This window comes from Tursiops truncatus, chromosome 11, assembly GCF_011762595.2.
Source record: "Tursiops truncatus isolate mTurTru1 chromosome 11, mTurTru1.mat.Y, whole genome shotgun sequence".
Lineage (NCBI taxonomy): Eukaryota > Metazoa > Chordata > Mammalia > Artiodactyla > Delphinidae > Tursiops > Tursiops truncatus.
Genome location: NC_047044.1, coordinates 87,611,148 through 87,634,131, shown reverse-complemented (window position 1 = coordinate 87,634,131; position 22,984 = coordinate 87,611,148).

Sequence of the window (22,984 nt, the reverse complement as noted above, 5' to 3'; positions counted from 1 at the left end):
TGCCCCAAAATAAATTGTATTAAGGTAAGAGCAGGAATAAATCCAGCTTCTAGAGATGGTGAAAAGAGCCTTTTACATTTCCCTGGAGTCACAGCCTGTCCCTACTGAGTCCAGCTCAGAAGAATGTCAAGCAGTCCCTTTTTCTTGCCTCCTTCTCCCCTTCTCTCTTCCTCCCATGATTCCTTACCCACCTGCCCCTCCTCTCTAATTCCACTTCTCCATCCCCTCAGCCTGGTCTTGTGTGCAGAAAGAAGGAACAAAGGGAAATTATCTCTCTCTCTGACTAGAATCAGATGAAGCCACTTCATCTGATTGCATAGCTCTGATTCTAAAGAATTTCTGTCTTTTTTTCCCATGTTTACCATTTCCTATTATTCTAGTATGGAATAAACCAGAACCCCCAGGAAGGAAGGGTAAGCACTCTACCTATGAAAGGGTGAGGATTTTAAAATCCCATCCTGCAATTCACAGAGTCCTACAAAACTCAACACAGAGACTAGCACAAATAAATATTTGGTAAGTAAACTAATAAATGTGTTCTCTGTAAGATTCATAGATGAAATGGAAGTAGTCTCAAAACCAAACATACTAAATTCTGATTAATGTGTAATGCTTTATAAAATACAATAAAAGGATTTAATCTTTTTTATTTTCCTTGGATTAATGGTGCCTTCCTAATGAATCCAGGCTGTTAATGAATTTGGCTCAGCGCTAGTAAAATCAGTGAAGCATTTCTATCAAATCAGTATTCAGAGTATGTCTCCACTGATTGCAGCATAATAGTTAATAAGTGAACTACCAAAACACAGTTGTTTACAATCCAGTACTCAAAGATCCCTCCCTTGAAAAAAATAAGAAAAACGCTGATGTTATAGAGGTACCCCAAAATACAGAGTTCTAAATGTCATCAAACAGGATGTGAAGCCACATTTTGGTAAATCATGTTCTATATTTCCACTAAATAACTAGAATAAATGTTACATAGCTGAGATCAGATGTGTTCGGTTGGCAACACCCATCCCTACACCGCCCAGCTTCAGCATCCATTTGTGGGAGCCAGATGGAAAATAGGGATAGAAAAGAATGGTTTTATATGTGGATTCCAGAGTCCAGAGGGGAACACAGACACAGGATAATATCTAGTCCTTTTTACAGCCTGCCCCCAAGATTCAGTCTGAGCTATCATAGAGAAAAGGGCTGCAGAGAAAAGTTGAAGTGGCTGTTTGCAGAAGGAATTTCATGAGATTGGTGCCAGGTTAACAATGTCCAAGGCAGAGCTGGGGAAAGGGCATTTTATCATTTCTGTAAATAACACAACATGGCTCCAACGTGGCCGTAAAAATGGAAAGGAATTCAGTCAGATTTGGCAGAGATGTTACAGCTTTGGGAGCACAGTAAGAAAGTATGCTGGGTAGAGAAGCAGCCTTCCCACAGAGGCCACTGGAAAGCATCTTGCAACCAGCGGCTCTCAACAGGGAGAATTAAATGGAATAGCACCAGAGGGGTGTTAGGAACACAAGTGAATCCCAAGAATGACTGGGGAGTTTTAGAGGTTGTGCAAATGGAAATCACCTAGCTAACAAAATAAATATATAAGCAAGCATGGCCTCATTTAGAACCAAAAACACTGAAGTTTGGGGATATTTGGTCTATAGTCATAATGTATAAATTGATGTCCTTCTTATTCAAAGTTAACCATTCTAGTATGTGTGAGTGTGTGTGTGTATTTCACTTATCAGTCTGAAGTTTTCAGCTACTTGGACACCAGAATATAATCCTTAATTTAATCCAACTCTCTTTTCTCTTGATTATTCATTTTACCCAAATAGAAAACAGCAATATGCTTTTTTTTTTTTTTTTTTTTTTGCAAAACTACATTGAGCAGTGTGGAAAAAAATTTTAATAGTCTTCCATTAATGAACACAAAATGTATTTGGGGACATGAAATGACACATAAAGAACAATTAAGAAATAGATCAAGAATATATGCTAACGTGCTCACAGAATAATTCTGGAAGAATACATAAAGACAGTGGTCTCTTCTGCAGAGGCGGACTGAAAGATAGGCATGGTTGGGGCAGCTTCATTTCATGCTTAGCCATTTGTACAGTTCGAACTTTTTGCCATGTGTGTGTATTACCCTTTCAAAAACAAAATAAATGAGTTATCTTTTTCTAAAGGAAGTACAGAATAAAGTATTATAACCTAGTTATAATCTGTACAAGAGCATAAGTCATTGGAGTCAGACAAACCTGGCATTGCTAACTGATCTAAGCCTGTTAAGACTTTCAGAATTCTCTGGTTCTTTATGGTAGATGTCTATAATATTTGGAAATTAATAGTAGATGAGAGCTCTACCTACAGTCCTGTTAACAGGTAGGATACTATAATGAAAGTAAATCTTGGGCCAAATATTGTGACAAATACAAATATTTATTAGTAAGTAGGCACTAAAAATGCCATACAATCTTGGAGATTGGTGGAAGTCCTTTAGACATTCACACATGTATCTCACAAGCATTACAGACATGAAAATATTTTAGCAACAGAATCAGCTAATCTTCTACTTGGAGCAGACAACAGAATCTTCCCTTAAGTGGTAGAGTGCTGAACTAAATGGACTGAGTGCTTTTTTAAAGAGTTTTAGGTTGATGGGCTTCCTAATTCTTATTAATATATAATATTATGATATAATATTCTTATGTAACATTTATAGAGGTATCTGCGTATCATTTCTAGTCAACAAACATATCTTAAATACTGCTTATTTCGCCAACAAAAATTTACTTCTAACAGATGCAGCACAGTATAGTCTTAGAGGATGTAGGCTCTGGAGTCAGACCGCCTGGGCTCAAATCTGGCTGTGCCACTTGCTAGCCACATAACCTTGAGCAAGTTATTTAAGTTCTCTGTGCCTCTTTTCCTTCATCTATAAAATAGGGATGCTAAATATGCCTACCTTGAAGGTCATTATGAGAAATAAATGAGTTCATGTTTACAAAGTGCTAAAATCAGTGTCTGGCAACTAATAAGGGCTATATTAGTATTTACTAAATATATTAAATTGGCACCTTTTAGGCTAATTAATGAACTCTCTAATGATGGGTTAGGATTGGTTAGGGTCAGGGTTACGGTTAGGGATTTCTTGCAGCCTTGGAAGATACAGATAGTGATTCCCTCTGGAACAAAGGGCAGGTATGATTACCACTCAAGAAAAAATGTTTGGATTTCCTAAAACTGGTGTTTGATTCCTGTAATACAACACATTGCATGTGCAAGTGTCATCCAGCCTTCTTTACGTCACCCTATGGGAACTAGATTTTAGAAACTGGTAAAGAAGTATTAATACTCTAATTACTGCTACTGCTATAACTAATAAACTATCCTTCATCTCTGACCCAAGGGTCTTGTGTCTTCTGCCAGCATCCATGCAGCTGTAGCAGGCAACTCATTAACTTACAAGTAGAGTACAAGCTTAGCCCTTCACAGTTTTTAATGATATTAAAGATGTATTTTCAGCAACCTTAGGCCAATAAACCTGAAAACTTAGATGAAATCAACAAATGTCTTGAAAGACACAACTTACCAGACCTCTTCATGACATTGGTGAAGGCAAATTTTTCTTAGGCCGGACACAAAAAACACTACCTATAAGAAGAAAATAAATAAATTAGATTTCAACAAATTAAAGTTTTTGCTCTTTGGAAAATATCATTGAGAAAATTAAAAGGTAAGCCACAGTCTGGGAGAAAATATTCATAATTGATATATCTTACAAAGTACTTGTACCAGAATATATAAAGAACTCTTCCAGCTCAATATGAAGTCAAACAACTTAGTTTTTTTAACGAGCCAAATATTTAAACAGAAACTTCTAAAAACAAGATATAGAAATGGTCAAGAAGCATATAAAAAATTCTCCACATCACTAGACAGCAGGAAAATGAAAAATAAAACTATAATGAGATATCACAACATACCCACTACATGATGGCTAAAATTTAAAAGACTGGCAATACCAAGTGTTGACAAGGATGTGGAACAACTACAACTTTGGTATGTTGTTGGTGGAAATGTGAAATAGTATACTGTAAACACTTTGGAAAGTAGTTTGGCAGTTTCTTATTGAGTTAAATGTATACTTATCATATGACCAAGCGTTTCTACTCCTAGATATTTCCCCAAGAGAAAAATATATGTAAACACAAATACTTCAATAAAAATTTTCATAGCAGCTATGTTCAAAATAGTCAAAAATGAGGCCATATATGACAAACCCATAGCAAACATCATTCTCAATGGTGAAAAGTTGAAAGCATCCCCTCTAAGACCAGGAACAAGACAAGGATGTTCACTGTCACCACTTTTACTTAACACAGTTTTGGAAGTCCTAGCCATGGCAGTCAGAGAAGAAAAAGAAATAAAAGAAATCCAAAATGGTAAAGAAGAAGTAAAACTGTCACTGTTTGCAGATGACATGATACTATACATAGAAAATCCTAAAGATGCTACCAGAAAACTACTAGAGCTCATCAATGAATTCAGTAGTTGCAGGATACAAAATTAATACACAGAAATCTCTTGCATTCCTATACACTAACAACGAAAGATCAGAAGGAGAAATTAAGGAAACAATCCAATTTACCATCACATCAAAAAGAATAAAATATTTAGGAATAAATCTACCTAAGGAGACAAAAGACTGGTACTCTGAAAACTATAAGACACTGATGAAAGAAATCAAAGATGACACAAATAGACAGAAAGGTATACCATGCTCTTGGATAGGAAGAATCAATATTGTCAAAATGACTATACTACCCAAAGCAATCTACAGGTTCAATGCAATCCCTATCAAATTACCACTGGCATTTTTCACACAACTAGAACAACAAATCTGTAAATTTATATGGAAACACAAAAGACCCCAAATAGTCAAAGCAATTCTGAGGAATAAAAATGGAGCTGGAGGAATCAGACACCCTGGCTTCAGACTATACTACACAGCTACGGTAATAAAAACAGTATGGTACTGGCACAAAAACAGAAATAAAGATCAGTGGAGCAGGATAGAAACCATAGAAATAAACCCACACACCTATGGTCAATTAATCTACAACAAAAGAAGCAAGAATATACAATGGAGAAAAGACAGTCTCTTCAATAAGTGGTGCTGGGAAAACTGGACAACTACATGTAAAAGAATTAAATTAGAACGTTCTCTAACACCATACACAAAGATAAACTCAAAATTGCTTAAAGACCTAAATGTAAGACTGGATACTATAAAACTCGTAGAGGAAAATATAGGCAAAACACTCTTTGACATAAATCACAGGAATATCTTTTTTGATACACCTCCTAGAGTAACGAAAATAAAAATAAACAAATGGGACCTAATTAAACTTAAAAGCTTCTGCACAGCAAAGGAAAGCATAAACAAGATGAAAAGACAACCCTCAGAATGGGAGAAAATATTTGCAAACAATGCAACCAACAAGCAATTAATCCCCAAAGTATAAAAACGGCTCATGCAGCTCTATGTCAAAAAAAAAAAAAAATCAAAAATATCGGCATAAGATCTAAACAAACATTCCTCCAAAGAAGACATACAGGTAGCCCAAAAGCACATGAAAAGATGCTGAACATCACTAATTATCAGAGAAATGCAAATCAAAACTACAATGTGGTGTTACCTCACACCGGTCAGAATAGCCATCATCAAAAAGTCTACAAACAATAAATGCTGGAGAGGGTGTGGAGAAAAGGGAATCCTTCTACACTGTTGGTGGGAATGTAAATTGGTACAACAACTATAAGAACAGTATGGAGGTTCCTTAAAAAACTAAAAATAGAGCTACCATATGATCCAGCAATCCCACTCCTGGGCATGTATCCAGAGAAAACCATAATCCAAAAAGATACATGCACGCCAATATTCATTTCAGCACTACTTACAATAGCCAAGACATGGAAGTAGCCTAAATGTCCATCGACAGAGGAATGGATAAAGAAGATGTGGTATACATATATACAATGGAATATTAGCCATAAAAAATAATGAAATAAGGCCATTTGCACCAACATGGATGGACCTAGAAATTATCATACTAAGTGAAGTAAGTCAGAGAAAGACAAATACCACATGGTATCACTCATATATGGCATCTAATTTTAAAAAATGATACAAATGAACACATATACAAAACAGAAACAGACTTACAGATATAGAAAACAAAGGTATGGTTACCAAAGGGGAAATGTGAAGGGGGGATAAATCAGGAGCTTGGGATGCACATACTCACACTACTATATATAAGATAGATAACCAACAAGGACCTACCATATAGCACAGGGAACTCTACTCAATGTTCTATGATAACCTATATCAGAAAAGAATCTGAAAAAGAATGAATAAATGTATAACTGAATCACTTTGCTGAACACCTGAAACTAACACAACATTGTAAATCAACTATACTCCAATAAAAGTCAAATTTTAAAAAATAATCAAAAATGGAAACAAAAGCATTCAACAGGTGAATGAGTAAAGAAATTGTGGCATGTCATATAATGGAACGTTACTCATCATTAAAAGGAAAAAACTACTAATGCATACACAAAATGAATGAATCTTAAAACCATAACACTGAGCAAAAGAAGCCAAAAACTGAAGTGAATATACTGCATGGTTCCATTTACATGCAGTTCTAGAAAAAGCAAAACTAACCAATAGTGACAGAAATCAGATCATGAGCCTGGAGATGGAGAATTGGATTCAAAGCAGTATGAGAAAAGCATTTGAGGCTATAAAAATATTCTATATATTGTTTGGAGTGATGATTATAGGGAATATACACACACATATGCCAAAGCTCATCAAACCATACTGTTAAAATTGGTGCATTTTATTTTATGTAAATTATAGCTGAAGTGAGTTTTTTTAAATCATGACCACTTTCACTAGTTATAAAAGATTCAGTGGGTTTCAACCTCACTGAAACTTTGTCTAAAAGATATGAATGATACTATCTACTGTACTGGCAAGAAAATTATATTAAATAATTCATATAGACCATTTAGCACCATGCTTGGATCAAAGTAATAATAATAATATACCCCAAATAACTGCTGAGAAGGTTAAGAGTAGTATCGATGGTATTATCCATTAAGTTTCCCTGGGGAGATGATTTCTGAGAAAACCATTAATGAAAGACATGAATTATTGGGGAGAACATTCCATATAGAAAATGTCAGACAAAAGCACTGAGGTAAAATTGCCAAGATGAATATAGTAATGGGTATCCATCAGGTATATTCTTCTGGGTTAGACAGAAAATTGAGAAAGAAGTTATGGAGGAAGAGAAGGTAATAAGTTATAAGTCCAGAGATGTAAAAACTAGACTAGGAAATAACGGGACACATTAGACCAAGTACAGCAATGATATAGAGAGACTGGTGTTCAAAGTAGGCTATTCTGAAAACTATATGTAAAGTGAATAGAAGTAGGGCATGACTTCAGACAAGTAGAGGTAGAAACCTATCACTTCTCCATGCAAGAGGCAACAAGGCTTAGGTTAAAAGAGAGAAAACTAAGAATGTGCAAGAAACACTGTGGAGAAATATTTTCAGAAACTGATTCTAATTAGAAGCAAAAAAGAAAAAGGAGTTGCAAATAACTTCAAAGTCTTAAATTGGAAAAATGGGTTGTTCATTAATACTAATGCCCAAGTGCACAATATGTGCAGAAGGAAAACAAAAAGGAAAACTCAGAAGAGAAAGTTAGTATTTTAAAGAGAAAATAGAGGCTTCCAGGAAGATGGCGGAAGAGTAAAACGCGGAGATCACCTTCCTCCCCACAGATACACCAGAAATACATCTACACGTGGAACAACTCCTACAGAACACCTACTGAACGCTGGCAGAAGACCTCAGACCTCCCAAAAGGCAAGAAACCCCCCACGTACCTGGGTAGGGCAAAAGAAAAAGGAATAAACAGAGACAAAAGGATAGGGACGGGACCTGCACCAGTGGGAGGGAGCTGTGAAGGAGGAACGGTTTCCACACACTAGGAAGCCCCTTCACGGGCGGAGACTGCAGGTGACGGAGGGGGAACCTTCGGGACTGCGGAGGAGAGCACAGCAACAGGGGTGCGGAGGGCAAAGCGGAGAGATTCCCGCACAGAGAATCAGGGCCGAACGGCACTCACCAGTCCGAGAGGCTTGTCTGCTCACCCGCCGGGGTGGGCGAGGCTGGGAGCTGAGGCTGGGAGCTGAGGCTCGGGCTTCGGTCCGGATGGGGGCGTGAATATAGCCTGCAGGGGGTTAGTGCGCCACGGCTAGCCGGGAGGGAGTCCGGGGAAAAGTCTGTATCTGCCAAAGAGGCAGGAGACTTTTTCTTCCCTTTGTTTCCTGGTGCGCGAGGAGAGGGGATTAAGAGCGCTGCTTAAAGGAGCTCCAGAGACAGGCGCGAGCCGCGGCTAAAAGCGCAGACTCCAGAGACCGGCATGAGACGCTCAGGCTGCTGCTGCCGCCAACAGAAAGCCTTTGTGCGACCACAGGTCACCATCCACACCGCCCCTCCCGAGAACCTGTGCAGCCCGCCACTGCCAGGGTCTCGGGATCCAGGGACAGCTCCCCCCGGGAAAACGCACGGCGCGCCTCAGGATGGTGCAACGTCACGCTGGCGTCTGCCGCCGCAGGCTCCTCCCGCACTACGTGCCCCGCCCCCCCACCGGCCTGAGTGAGCCAGAGCTCCCGAATCAGCGGCTCCTTTAACCCAGTCCTGTCAGAGAGAAGAACAGACGCCCTCTGGCGACCTACACGGAGAGATGGGGCCAAATCCAAAGCTGAGCCCCGGGAGCTGTGAGAACAAAGAAGAGAAAGGGAAATCTCTCCCAGCAGCCGCAGAAGCAGCGGATTAAAGCTCCACAATCAACTTGATGTACCCTGCCTCTGTGGAATACATGAATAGACAACGAATCATCCTAAATTAAGGAGGTGGACTTTGAGAGCGAGGTTTATGATTTTTTCCCCTTTTGCTCTTTTTGTGTGTATGTGTATGCTTCTGTGTGAGATTTTGTGTGTATAGTTTTGCTTCCACCATTTGTCCTAGGGTTCTATCCATCCGTTTTTTTAATAATTTTTTTTCTTAATAATTTTTTTATTTTAATAACTTTATTATATTTTAACTTAGTTTATTTTATTTTACTTTATCTTCGTTCTTTCTGTTTTCCTTCCTTCCCTCCTTCCTTCCTCCCTCCCTCCTTTCTTTCTTTCTATCCTTTCTTTCTTTCTTCTCCTACTAATTCTTTCTTTCTACTTTTTCTCCCTTTTACTCTGAGCCGTGTGAATGAAAGGCTCTTGGTGCTGCAGTCAGGAGTCAGTGCTGTGCCTCTGAGGTGGGAGAGCCAACTTCAGGACACCGGTCCACAAGAGAACACCCAGCTCCACATAATATCAAACGGCGAAAATCTCCCAGAGATCTCCATCTCAACACCAGCACCCAGCTTCATTCAACAAACAGCAAGCTACAGTGCGGGACATCCTATGCCAAACAACTAGCAAGACAGGAACACAACCCCACCCATTAGCAGAGAGGCTGCCTAAAATCATAAGTCCACAGACACCCCAAAACACACCACCAGACGTGGACCTGCCCACCAGAAAGACAAGATCCAGCCTCATCCACCAAAACACAGGCACTAGTCCCCTCCACCAGGAATTCTACACAACCCACTGAACCAACCTTAGCCACTGGGGACAGACACCAAAAACAACGGGAACTACGAACCTGCAGCCTGCAAAAAGGAGACCCTAAACACAGTAAGATAAGCAAAATGAGAAGACAGAAAAACACACAGCAGATGAAGGAGCAAGATAAAAACCCACCAGACCTAACAAATGAAGAGGAAATAGGCAGTCTACCTGAAAAAGAATTCAGAATAATGACAGTAAAGATGATCCAAAATCTTGGAAATAGAATAGACAAAATGCAAGAAACATTTAACAAGGACCTAGAAGAACTAAAGATGAAACAAACAACGATGAACAACACAATAAATGAAATTAAAAATACTCTAGATGGGATCAATAGCAGAATAACTGAGGCAGGAGAACGGATAAGTGACCTGGAAGATAAAATAGTGGAAATAACTACTGCAGAGCACAATAAAGAAAAAAGAATGAAAAGAACTGAGGACAGTCTCAGAGACCTCTGGGACAACATTAAACGCACCAACATTCGAATTATAGGGGTTCAAGAAGAATAAGAGAAAAAGAAAGGGACTCAGAAAATATTTGAAGAGATTATAGTTGAAAACTTCCCTAATATGGGAAAGAAAATAGTTAATCAAGTCCAGGAAGCACAGAGAGTCCCATACAGGATAAATCCAAGGAGAAATACGCCAAGACACATATTAATCAAATTGTCAAAAATTAAATACAAAGAAAACATATTAAAAGCAGCAACGGAAAAACAACAAATAACACACAAGGGAATCCCCATAAGGTTAACAGCTGATCTTTCAGCAGAAACTCTGCAAGCCAGAAGGGACTGGCAGGACATATTTAAAGTGATGAAGGAGAAAAACCTGCAGCCAAGATTACTCTACCCAGGAAGGATCTCATTCAGATTTGATGGAGAAATTAAAACCTTTAAAGACAAGCAAAAGCTGAGAGAGTTCAGCACCACCAAACCAGCTTTCCAACAACTGCTAAAGGAACTTCTCTAGGCAAGAAACACAAGAGAAGGAAAAGACCTACAATAACGAACCCAAAACAATTAAGAAAATGGGAATAGGAACAAACATATCGATAATTACCTTAAATGTAAACGGACTAAATGCTCCCACCAAAAGACACCGATTGGCTGAATGGATACAAAAACAAGACCCATATATTTGCTGTATACAACAGACCCGCTTCAGACCTAGAGACACATACAGACAGAAAGTAAGGGGATGGAACAAGATATTTCATGCAAATGGAAACCGAAAGAAAGCTGGAGTAACAATTCTCATATCAGACAAAATAGACTTTAAAATAAAGAATGTTACAAGAGACAAGGAAGGACACTACATAATGATAAAGGGATCAATCCAAGAAGAAGATATAACAATTATAAATATATATGCACCCAACGTAGGACCACCTCAATACATAAGGCAACTGCTAACAGCTCTAAAAGAGGAAATTGACGGTAACACAATAATAGTGGGGGACTTTAACACCTCACTTACACCAATGGACAGATCATCCAAATAGAAAATTACTAAGGAAACACAAGCTTTACATGACACAAGAGACCAGATAGATTTAATTGATATTTATAGGACATTCCATCCAAAAACAGCATATTATACTTTCTTCTCAAGTGTGCACAGAATATTCTCCAGGATAGATCATATCTTGGGTCACAAATCAAGCCTCAGTAAATTTAAGAATATTGAAATCATATCAAGCATTTTTCTGACCACAACATTATGAGATTAGAAATGAATTACAGGGGAATAACCATAACAAACACAAACACATGGAGACAAAACAATACATTACTAAATAAACAAGAGATCACTGAAAAATCGAAGTGGAAATCAAAAAATACCTGGAGACAAATGACAATGAAAACACGATGATCCAAAACCTATGATATGCAGCAAAAGCAGTTCTAAGAGGGAAGTTTATAGCTATACAACCTACCTCAAGAAACAAGAAAAATTTCAAATAAAAAATCTAACCTTATACCTAAAGGAACTATAGAAAGAAGAACAAACAAAACCCAAAGTTAGCAGAAGGAAATAAATCATCAAGATCAGAGCAGAAATAAATGAAATAGAAACAAGGAAAACAAGAGCAAGGATCAATAATACTAAAACTGGTTCTTTGAGAAGATAAACAAAATAGATAAATCATTAGCCAGACTCATCAAGAAAAAGAGGGAGAGGACTCAAATCAATACAGTTAGAAAAGAAAAAGAAGAAGTTACAACAGACACTGCAGAAATACAAAGCATCCTAAGAGACTACTACAAGAAACTCTATGCCAATAAAATTGACAACCTAGAAGAAATGGACAAATTCTTAGAAAGTTATAACCTTCCAAGACTGAACCAGGAAGAAATAGAAAATATGAACAGACCAATCACAAGTAATGAAATTGAAACTGTGATTAAAAATATTCCAACAGGGCTTCCCTGGTGGCGCAGTGGTTGAGAGTCTGCCTGCCGATGCAGGGGACACGGGTTCGTGCCCTGGTCCGGGAAGATCCCACATGCCGCAGAGTAGCTGGGCTCGTAAGCCATGGCCACTTAGTCTGCATGTTTGGAGCCTGTGCTCCGCAACGGGAGAGGCCACAACAGTGAGAGGCCCGCGTACCGAGAAAAAAAAAAAAAAAAACTTCCAACAAACAAAAGTTCAGGACCAGATGGCTTCACAGGTGAATTCTATCAAACATTTAGAGAAGAGCTAACACCCATCCTTCTCAAACTCTTCCAAAAAATTGCAGAGGAAGGAAAACTCCCAAAACTCATTCTATGAGGCCACCATCACCCTGATACCAAAACCAGACAATGATACTGCAAAAATAGAAAATTCCAGACCAATATCACGGATGAATATAGATGCAAAAATCCTCAACAAAATACTAGCAAACAGAATCCAACAACACGTTAGAAGCATCATACACCATGATCAAGTGGGATTTATCCCAGGGATGCAATGATTCTTCACTACACACAAATCAATCAATATGATACACCATATTAACAACCTGAAGAATACAAACCATATGATCATCTCAATAGATGCAGAAAAAGCTTTTGACAAAATTCAACACCCATTTATGGTAAACAGTCTCCAGAAAGTGGGCATAGAGGGAGCCTACCTCAACATAATAAAGGCCATATATGACAAACCCACAGCAAACATCATTCTTAACAGTGAAAAACTGAAAGCATCTCCTCTAAGATCAGTAACAAGACAAGGATGTCCACTATCACCACTATTATTCAACATAGTTTTGGAAGTCCTAGCCACAGCAATCAGAGGAGAAAAAGAAATAAAAGGAAAACATATTGGAAAGAAGCAGTAAAACTGTCACTGTTTGCAGATGACATGATACTGTTCATAGAGAATACTAAAGATGCCACCAGAAAACTACTAGAGCTAATCAATGAATTTTGTAAAGTTTTAGGATACAAAATTAATGCACAGAAATCTCTTGCATTCCTATACACTAATGATGAAAAATCTGAAAGAGAAATTAAGGAAACACTCCCATTTACCATTGCAACAAAAGAATAAAATACCTAGGAATAAACCTACATAGGGAGACAAAAGACCTGTATGCAGAAAACTATAAGACACTGATGAAAGAAATTAAAGGTGACACAAACAGATGGAGAGATATACCATGTTATTGGATTGGAAGAATCAATATTGTGAAAATGATACCCAAAGCAATCTACATATTCAGTGCAATCCCTATCAAATTACCACTGGCATTTTTTACAGAACTAGAACAAAAAATCTTAAAATTTGTATGGAGACACAAAAGATCCTGAATAGCCAAAGAGTCTTGAGGGAAAAAAATGGAGCTGGAGGAATCAGACTCCCTGACTTCAGACTATACTACAAAGCTATAGTAATCAAGACAATATGGTACTGGCACAAAAACAGAAATATAGATCAATGGAACAGGATAGAAAGCCCAGAGATAAACCCACGCACTATGGTCAACTAATCTATAACAAAGGAGGCAAGGATATACAATGGAGAAAAGACAGTCTCTTCAATAAGAGGTGCTGGGAAAACTGGACAGCTACATGTAAAAGAATGAAATTAGACCACTCCCTAACACTGTACACAAAAATAAACTCAAAATGGATTAGAGACCTAAATGTAAGACTGGGCACTATAAAACTCTTAGAGGAAAGCATAGGAAGAACACTCTTTGACATAAATCACAGCAAGATATTTTTTGACCCACCTCCTAGAGAAATGGAAATAAAAACAAAAATAAACAGATGGGACCTAATGAAACTTAAAAGCTTTTGCACAGCAAAGGAAACCATGAACAAGACGAAAAGACAATCCACAGAATGGGAGAAAATATTTGCAAACGAATCAACGGACAATGGATTAATCTCCAAAATATATAAACAGCTCATGCAGCTCAATAACAGAAAAACAAACAACCCAATCCAAAAATGGGCAGAAGACCTAAATAGACATTTCTCCAAAGAAGACATACAGATGGCCAAGAAGCACATGAAAAGCTGCTCAACATCACTAATTGTTAGAGGAATGCAAATCAAAACCACAATGAGGTATCACCTCACACCGGTTAGAATGGGTATCATCAGAAAATCTACAAACATCAAATGCTGGAGAGGGTATGGAGAAAAGGGAACCCTCTTGCACTGTTGGTAGGAATGTAAATTGATACAGCCACTATGGAGAACAGTATGGAGGTTCCTTAAAAAATGAAAAATAGAATTACCATATGACCCAGCAATCCCACTACTGGGCATATACCCAGAGAAAACCATAATTCAAAAAGACACATGCACCCCAGTGTTCATTGAAGCACTATTTACAATAGCCAAGTCATGGAAGCAACCTAAATACTCATTGACAGAAGAATGGATAAAGAAGATGTGGTACATATATACGATGGAATGTTAGTCAGCCATAAAAAGGAACGAAATTGGGTCATTTGTAGAGATGTGGATGCATCTTGAGACTGTCATACAGAGTGAAGTAAGTGAGAAAGAGAAAAACAAATATTGTATATTAATGCATATATGTGGAACCTAGGAAATAGTACAGATGAACCAGTTTTCAGAGCAGAAATTGACCCAGAAGTAGAGAACAAACGTATGGACACCACAGGGGGTAAGCAGTGGGGGGGGGGGTGTTGGGATGAATTGGGAGACTGGGATTGACATGTATACACTGATGTGTATAAAATGGATGACTAATAAGAACCTGCTGTATAAAAAAAGAAATTAAATTTTTAAAAAATCTGTGACCTCAGTTTCTTCTTTCACACAGCAAGCATAGAAAGGACCTCCCAAGTTTATTGTGAAATTAGAGACAATTATTACATATAAAGTACCAGAAACAAAGTCTGCACTCAATAAATGGTAATATTGTTATTATATTTTGTTTAATTATTAATCATTCATCAACTGTTGATGGAGCATCAGCTATGTGACAAGCATATGATGGGTGGCAAGGATACAACGATAAGCATATCCCTGCACTGCACTTTCTGAGATCTTATAGCCTATTAACTGTACTATATTAAGTTCATCAGAGGAAAGCTACAGCCTTAGTAAGAAAGCCTCACAAGGACACCTTATTGAAATGCATGGCTGGGCTTCCCTGGTGACTCAGTGGTTAAGAATCTGCCTGCCAATGCAGGGCACACAGGTTGCAGCCCTGGTGCGGGACGATCCCACATGCTGCGGAGCAACTAAGCCCGTGCGCAACAACTACTGAGCCTGCGCTCTACAGCCCGTGAGCCACAACTAGTGAGCCCGTGTGCCACAACTACTGAAGCCCATGCACCTAGAGCACTGCGGTGGCTACCGCAATAAGAAGCCCACGCGCCGCAACGAAGCGTAGCCCCCACTCACTGCAACTAGAGAAAGCCGCGTGCAGCAACAAAGACCCAATACAGCCAAAAATAAATAAATTAAACAAATAAATAAAATTTATTAAAAAAAAAGAAATGCGTGGTCTAGGATAGTTTCTCTGATAAACATTTAAACTGAGTCTGAAAAAGATAAGGAGGTGTTAACCAGGTGAAGAATGCTGGAGAGATGGGTATGGACAGAGGAACAGCAGCATGAGCCTGAAGCAGGAGAGGACTTGTACATTCTTAGAGCTGAAAGAAGGCTGCTGTGGCCTGGTCAGCAAGCAGGAGGGGTGTATAATAAGAGACTAAGAGATAAGCCTTGTGTTTTTCTTAATAGCTAGCCTAGAACCCCTATCCTGAGAGGCTAGGTATACAGTACTATGGCCGTGGTATGACCAGTTGCCAACAATGTGCAAATACTACCTAGGAAATAGAAGTTAATGACCCATGAAGCAAATCATTTCCAAAAGGTGGTCCACAGGTTCGTGCCATGCTGTGAATAATAAATTTTAGTGCTTCGAGGTAAGGCAAGAAAAATGGGACAATGTAGAGAATTGTTAATAAATTCATTTGATTTTGAATTTTATAATTATGTCCTTACTAGTTTTTTGTGAATAATAGTGATGATAGTCGGTTTTATTTTCAATGCCTTTACCTTGAAAAGTAGAAAGGTAGCAACTCTATTGCACCCCAGAAACTATTTTCATCTGACTTTGGGGTTTCTTCCTGTGTTCTGTGATATATACAAGTCTAGGAACAATTGACTCAAAAGGCAACAGTGTCTAGATTGATTCTTACCTTCAATAGTTGACTATTTTGTAAGAGGCAACAGTACAGAACAAGCAGAAGTAGAGCCTCCTGCATCCTCAAGGTGAAGCTATTGAATCTTTGTTTGAAATTTTTGCTTATTAAAAAAAAAGGTAATACATCAGGGACTGAAAATTCATATTCACACACATATAATATTCTTTATGTAGAAAATGCATCAAGGAAACAGCACTGTAATTTTTCTGTGAAATATAAATGTCAAAGACATGCATAATTTATACAACATAAAACCAACAGACCATGTAGGTTTGGTGTTTAATTACGATCCCTTGGTTCTTCCTGATGAGCACCATTAATCAGTCCAATCAGTGTCTGAAACGTCCTATTTCTGTCTACAGACACCCAACTGGAGGTATTAAAAAAATTTTAATTGAAATGTACTTTTGTAGAAAGCATTACTCAGCCTAAATGTAATAACTGGAATTTAAAAGCAAATAATCAAATGATTCACAAAAACAGGAATATTTTTTTCTGAGATTTTTAGAGATACATGGAAAAGTATAATTTTAAGCATCTTGACCTTTTGCTCAAGCAAAACTTCCTCCTGTTTAATGTCTGTGATTCTTTTCTTTAAAAAAAAAAAAAACCTCTAAAGTTGCTGCTTTAATACTGATAAACTTAGAAGGGACCTTCATGCTTTAATGTGATTGTGTATTAGAATATTCGACCTGATGGATATCCAAAGGCTAGAACAATCTCTCAATGGTTTCACATTTTCTAACTTACATTTTCTAACTCCAATGGTTTCACATTTTCTAACTTACATTTTCTAACTCCCTCCATGTTTTCAAAGAGAAATAAAATCGACTGATATGACGGGCTGTAAGCATTAAGACTTAGATCTGTTTTTCCTTTACAAATCTCCGTCTACAGCTGCTCCACTGCATCGCCATAACAACATGGATCTACCGAACATTTGCAAATGGCCTGAAGGGACATTTCCTGCATGGAGGCTACCAACATTTATAAGGTAAACATTGCCATTTGTTTCCTCAAAAGTAGATTGAAAACCTGATTTCAGCTCTACTCCTATCACACTAGAAGCAGCCTTGTCATTTGTTAAGATAGCCATTGTCTCCTCTCTAGTAGAAGAACAAGCTCAGTCACAGGCTTCTCCAAGTCTCATCCATCACGTTCCTCATGGCAGAGCCTGCTTCTGTCAATCACTGTGCGCTCTCAATTCTCTCTACCCTATAATCCTTCTGGACAGTGCATTGCAGTACTGTGCTGGATTCCAGGCTGCCTTACAAACATCATCTGGTAATTTCATCCATACGTATGTTTCAAATGCCAAGTCGTTTATAAATTTGAAACAAAGCACTACTACAACCATTGCTCCTTATTTCCTAGTAGTTTTATTCACTTTATATCCTTACTAACTGCTTGCAGGATAAATGGATAGACATCAATATAGCATGGTGGTTAACAGCATGAACTTTAAGTTTGAATTAAGGTGGAGTCCTAGCTTCATCATCTATTAGCTGTGAAACTTTGGACAAGTTATTTAAACTCTCTAAACCTTGGGTTCTTCATCCGCAAACTAGGGATGTTAGTACCTATTTTATAAGTTTCTTGTAAGGATGAAATGTTAGGATCATGGTAGGACAGGTGTCTAATGCAAAATAAGGGCCTAAGAGATGTTTGTTATTGTAGTCACTGTTTGTCCCACTCACTCGACAACTATTTTCTAAGCACCTACTATGTTCCCAGCATGTTCTAAAGGGTGAGTAATGAGTGGTGAATAAAAGAGACATGGTCTATGTACTCTATGGAGCTTACACCCTGGTGAGGGAGAGGCACAATAAACAAATCAGCATATAATTACAAACAGTGACAAAGGCTGAGAGAAAGACAGATGCTGTGATAGAGAACACCAGAGAAAGATGGGATAATCAGGAAGGGCTTCCCGGAGAAGGTTATCTTTAAACTGCGACCTGAAAGATGAGGAAAATACCCAGTGAAGAGTGGGAGAAGGCAGAGGACAGAGGCTGAGTGGGAAAGCACTATGAAGTAGGTCGAGGGTCTGGAGCACGCTTAGTAAGAAGTATTGACCAGACTGAAAGAGTTTCAGAAGGCAGAAAAGGCAGAATCTTGTAGGACATGGGAAGAAGCTTGGATTTTACTCTAAATTCAATAGGAAGCTATTGAGAAGTTTTAAGGAGGAGAGTGGCATGATCTGATTTCTGTTTTTAGGAAATTACTCTGGTTATCATGTGATAATTTGGAAAAATGCAACAGAAGTGGATGGACAAGTTAGGAAGCTGTTGCAATAGTCCAGGAAGGAGATGATGGCGACTTGGACTTAGTAGCAGGGGTGCCAGTAGAATCAAATCTCACCATGATATTGACTGGGGGAGGCAGGTGTTGTGGTTGACTTCAATTTCTTCCTGTTTATTTCACTCCTATAACTATCACCAGCCAGCCTTTAGGTTCCCAAAACAGGGTGTAGCAGAATAATAATTTTAGTTGTTTACATTAAATATTCTCTTGTAGTTATGCGGTTATTTTCTAGCAACCTTCCCAGAAACTTACTCAACACATTTCCCCGTTTACATCAGTATTCCCCAAATCCTGCAATAAGACTTAGAGAAAAGTAAAAATTCTTCATCATCATGAAAACTTTACTCTTTAGCACCAAGCTGAGATGCTGGTAATCTGTGAAGCCTTGTTTTAATCCCATCCAACACAACAAAAATTACTGAGCCTCCCCTCTATGAAATTTGTTTTTTGCCTTACCTGGAAGCCTCAAGGATTCTCTACATAACTTACTTTGCTTCAAATTTATATGTGCCTACTTTCATTCCCTTATAAACAACACCAACAGGTGGTATGGAATATTTGGTTGCATAATGATTAAGCCTGAATTTGGTGAGAACTCAAAGATTAAGGTTATTCTTAGCAAAACAAGTAATCCACTGCCAGGACTTTAAAGTGTTTAATGATTTATATCAAAAGAACACCTATGGAAGCACACCATGTGACTTGCAGATCTCCGTTTAAAACCATATATACCTGGGCTTCCCTGGTGGCGCAGCGGTTGGGAGTCCGCCTGCCAGTGCAGGGGACGCAGGTTCGTGCCCCGGTCCGGGAGGGTCCTGCGTGCCGCGGAGCAGCTGGGCCCGTGAGCCATGGCCACTGAGCCTGTGCGTCGGAGCCTATGCTCCGCGGCGGGAGAGGCCGCAACAGTGGGAGGCCCATATGCCGCAAAAAAAAAAAAAAAAAAAAAACATATATACCTGAAATAAGAATCCGTGTACATTCACCCACAAACTATCTCAACACCATGAAAGAAATGAGTGACTCCATCTTTGTGTGTTAGGGAGTAGATTCTGAAACTAATCTCAATCACCACTTGACACATGTTCCATCAAAATGCAGGCCACCAAGGTATGCAATACATTCTGGCTATTTAAACATCTTTATGGGATTTTTCTCAACAAGTGGGAGCAATGCAATTCTTCTACTCTTACTATGTGCAGAAAATAGTTAACAGGAGGATAACTGAGAAAATATCACAGGGTCATTTCATTGTCCCATAGCTTAGCATGTTGTAGTTTGAAACAACCAAAGATCCAATTCATCCTAACTGTTGTAGTCCCAGAACTACCTTTTTAAGGAAAATTTTATATCTAAAATCAGAAAACTCAGCCTTAAAGTAATTCAACCCAGATTAGGCAATTTTGATAGCAGAGAAAACAAAAACACTGAAGACAGCATAGCATGTCATCCAGAAAGATGAGATGTGGGTGTGGAACCAGACTAGGGGCAGCAACACAGAATGACGAAGCATTTGGAAGAGGAGATGGAGTGGGAGAATCCCAGAATTCCAAAGAAAAGTTTTATCTAATAATTAAAATGGCATCCACCAGTTATCAAGCATATGCCAAGGGCCAGACACTATACTAGACACTTCATGAATCTTATCTCTAATTCTTGCAGCAACTCTACAAGGCAGGTCTTAAGTATTCTCATTTTTTGACGAGGAGCCAAATCTTCATAAGGTTATATACCAGGCTTAACATTCCTCAGCTAGGACCTGCAGAGCCAGAATTTGATGTCATTTCTATCCATCTGTAAAGACCAGAGCTGCCTGGTAGGGTTGTTCAACCTACACAACCCTATACAATGGTCCTGTTAAAGCCCACCTCTTTCCACAAAAATACATTTTCCAAAGTTTGATTAAGTTTTAAACACTGACATTTAGGAGCCCTAAGCTAAAAGCTGCAGTCCTAAGGTGAATTTGAGAAGCCCCAAGCATTTTTGATGGAAGGAAGACCATATTGACACATTTTCAGAAATATGGCAGAGTAGTTCAGGGAAACTCTGACAGGGAGACCAAGGTGGCACATGACAAATAGTTTCTGGGTGATCTATTTTGAGCAAAAGTCGGAGAGAAGAGGATGTGGAATTGCACATGGTGGCTGACTTTATGAAGAGCGTGGCAGATATTGGCAACTGCCCTCTAATATCTATTACCCTCTTATTTCTTTTAGGAACAGAACCCCTGAGTTTTAGCTGGGTTTAGCTGTTCAGCTAGATACTTTCCCAGGCTCCTTGGCAGCTAGGTTCCAACCAATGGAGTTTCTGGTTGACATCCGTCAGATTAAAAACAAATCTGGGGCTTCCCTGGTGGCGCAGTGGTTGGGAGGCTGCCTGCCGATGCAGGGGACGCGGGTTCGTGCCCCGATCCGGGAAGATCCCACATGCCACGGAGTGGCTGGGCCCGTGAGCCATGGCCGCTGAGCCTGCACGTCCGGAGCCTGTGCTCTGCAACGGGAGAGGCCACAACAGTGAGAGGCCCGCATACCACTAAAAAAAAAAAAAAAAAAAAAAAAATCTGGACTTTATTAGAAAGGATTATTGAGAAGCATTGGGGAAGGATGATGGCAATGGGAGGGAAGAGAACTATTACAGCAGGGAGAACACTGACCACATGATCTGCACATGTCAGGCAAAATGGGTTTCTTCCACCAAGAGGAGGAAACAAGGCTAGACAGAACCAGGTGCAGAAAAGTGGGATGAAAGGGTGGCAAAGTCAGACAGTAGACCAAAGAATGTTTCACCCTGAGTCCAGCCCATTTTCTGGGAGACCCTTAAGGAGGGGCTGTACCCCGGTTCAGGCTGAGGGCAGGCCAAATTTCAAGGGACTCAAGGGAAGGAGAAAATCTTAACCAAAGCCTGGTTAATAAATATTTTGTTCCCAGTGATCAGTGGGGACCAAACAGTTCTGCTAATCAGGTAGGAAGCAAAGAATGGGAATTTGGAGGGTCTGCGTCTGGCCTTGTCATACACAAACAAGAGCGGCATCTTGAGTCTTTTCTAAATCATGGGTAAGTGTGGTTCTTTGCAGTAAGTTGTTTCTCAGAACACAAAGAGTGGGAGGGATTTCTTTAACCATTTTGGGTTTCCAGAATCACAGGGCTCTGTAAAGTTCGACATGGTCATAATCTTAAGAGGAACCTGCTTGCCTGTACTTCCTCTTTGGCCTGTTAGTGGTTGGAGCTTAGACGTGGTGGTGATGAGTCACCCTAAGGGAGGGTATAACCTAAGATGGGAGGAACCTGGGTGCCTGAATGACTTTGTGGAACAGAGCTGTCAGCTTGCCCTGGTCAGCTCACCTACCTTTGGACTATTAGGAAAGAGAAAAATAAGCTTCTATCTAGTTTGCAACGTTTTATTTTTAAGTCTCCAAGCTATAGCCACTTAGCGCATACCCTCATGATTAAAAATAGTCCCTGGAAACAAGAAATTATTTGTGTGTTTTTGGCATCATGGTCAACCTGTAATCAACATCTTCAAATATGAGAGATAATACTAAATGCAGAGCTCCCTTGCAAGTATTCATATTCTCATTAATGTATGAACACCTGAAGCATCAAAAGTTCAATTTTGCTCTTCTTTTTCTATGTCACATAGGAAAAGAATTCTGTTTCAGTTCCTGAAATGCATTTTAAAACTTTCCATTCACCTAGCATTGGAACATAAAAAAAGGAAAATGCACTTATTTCTAACTAAATAATATATATTAATGTATGAATTTGTTATGCTATTGTTGGGGCTCTTAAAAAGTTGCTTAAAATGGCATAATGTTCTACCATTTGATTCAAATGGCCTTTAGGTCAGTAATGTACTCCTTAATTGGAAATGTGGACATAGGAAGACACAGAAGTTTGACCAGTAGTGTTTAAAAGAACGAACTAATCGCTATCAACTATGTATCACTTCCTGTTAGACACTATAATGCACCCATCAAAGGTTGTTCCCAAATGTAGCACCCACATGATGTACTTTGCTAATTGAACAATTACATGTATGCCTATTGCTAGTGTCACAGCTTGTCAAATAACGTAAATAAGAATTATCGATTAGTCTATGTTCCTCTAGTGAAAAAATAGTCCCATAACAAAACTGCCTAGGAAGGCTGTTTGTTCAATTTAATCTAAACAAAGAATTGGGTAAGAGCACTCACTGCAGCCTCTTTGATTCACTGGATCATTGAATTCACTGTCGCAGTT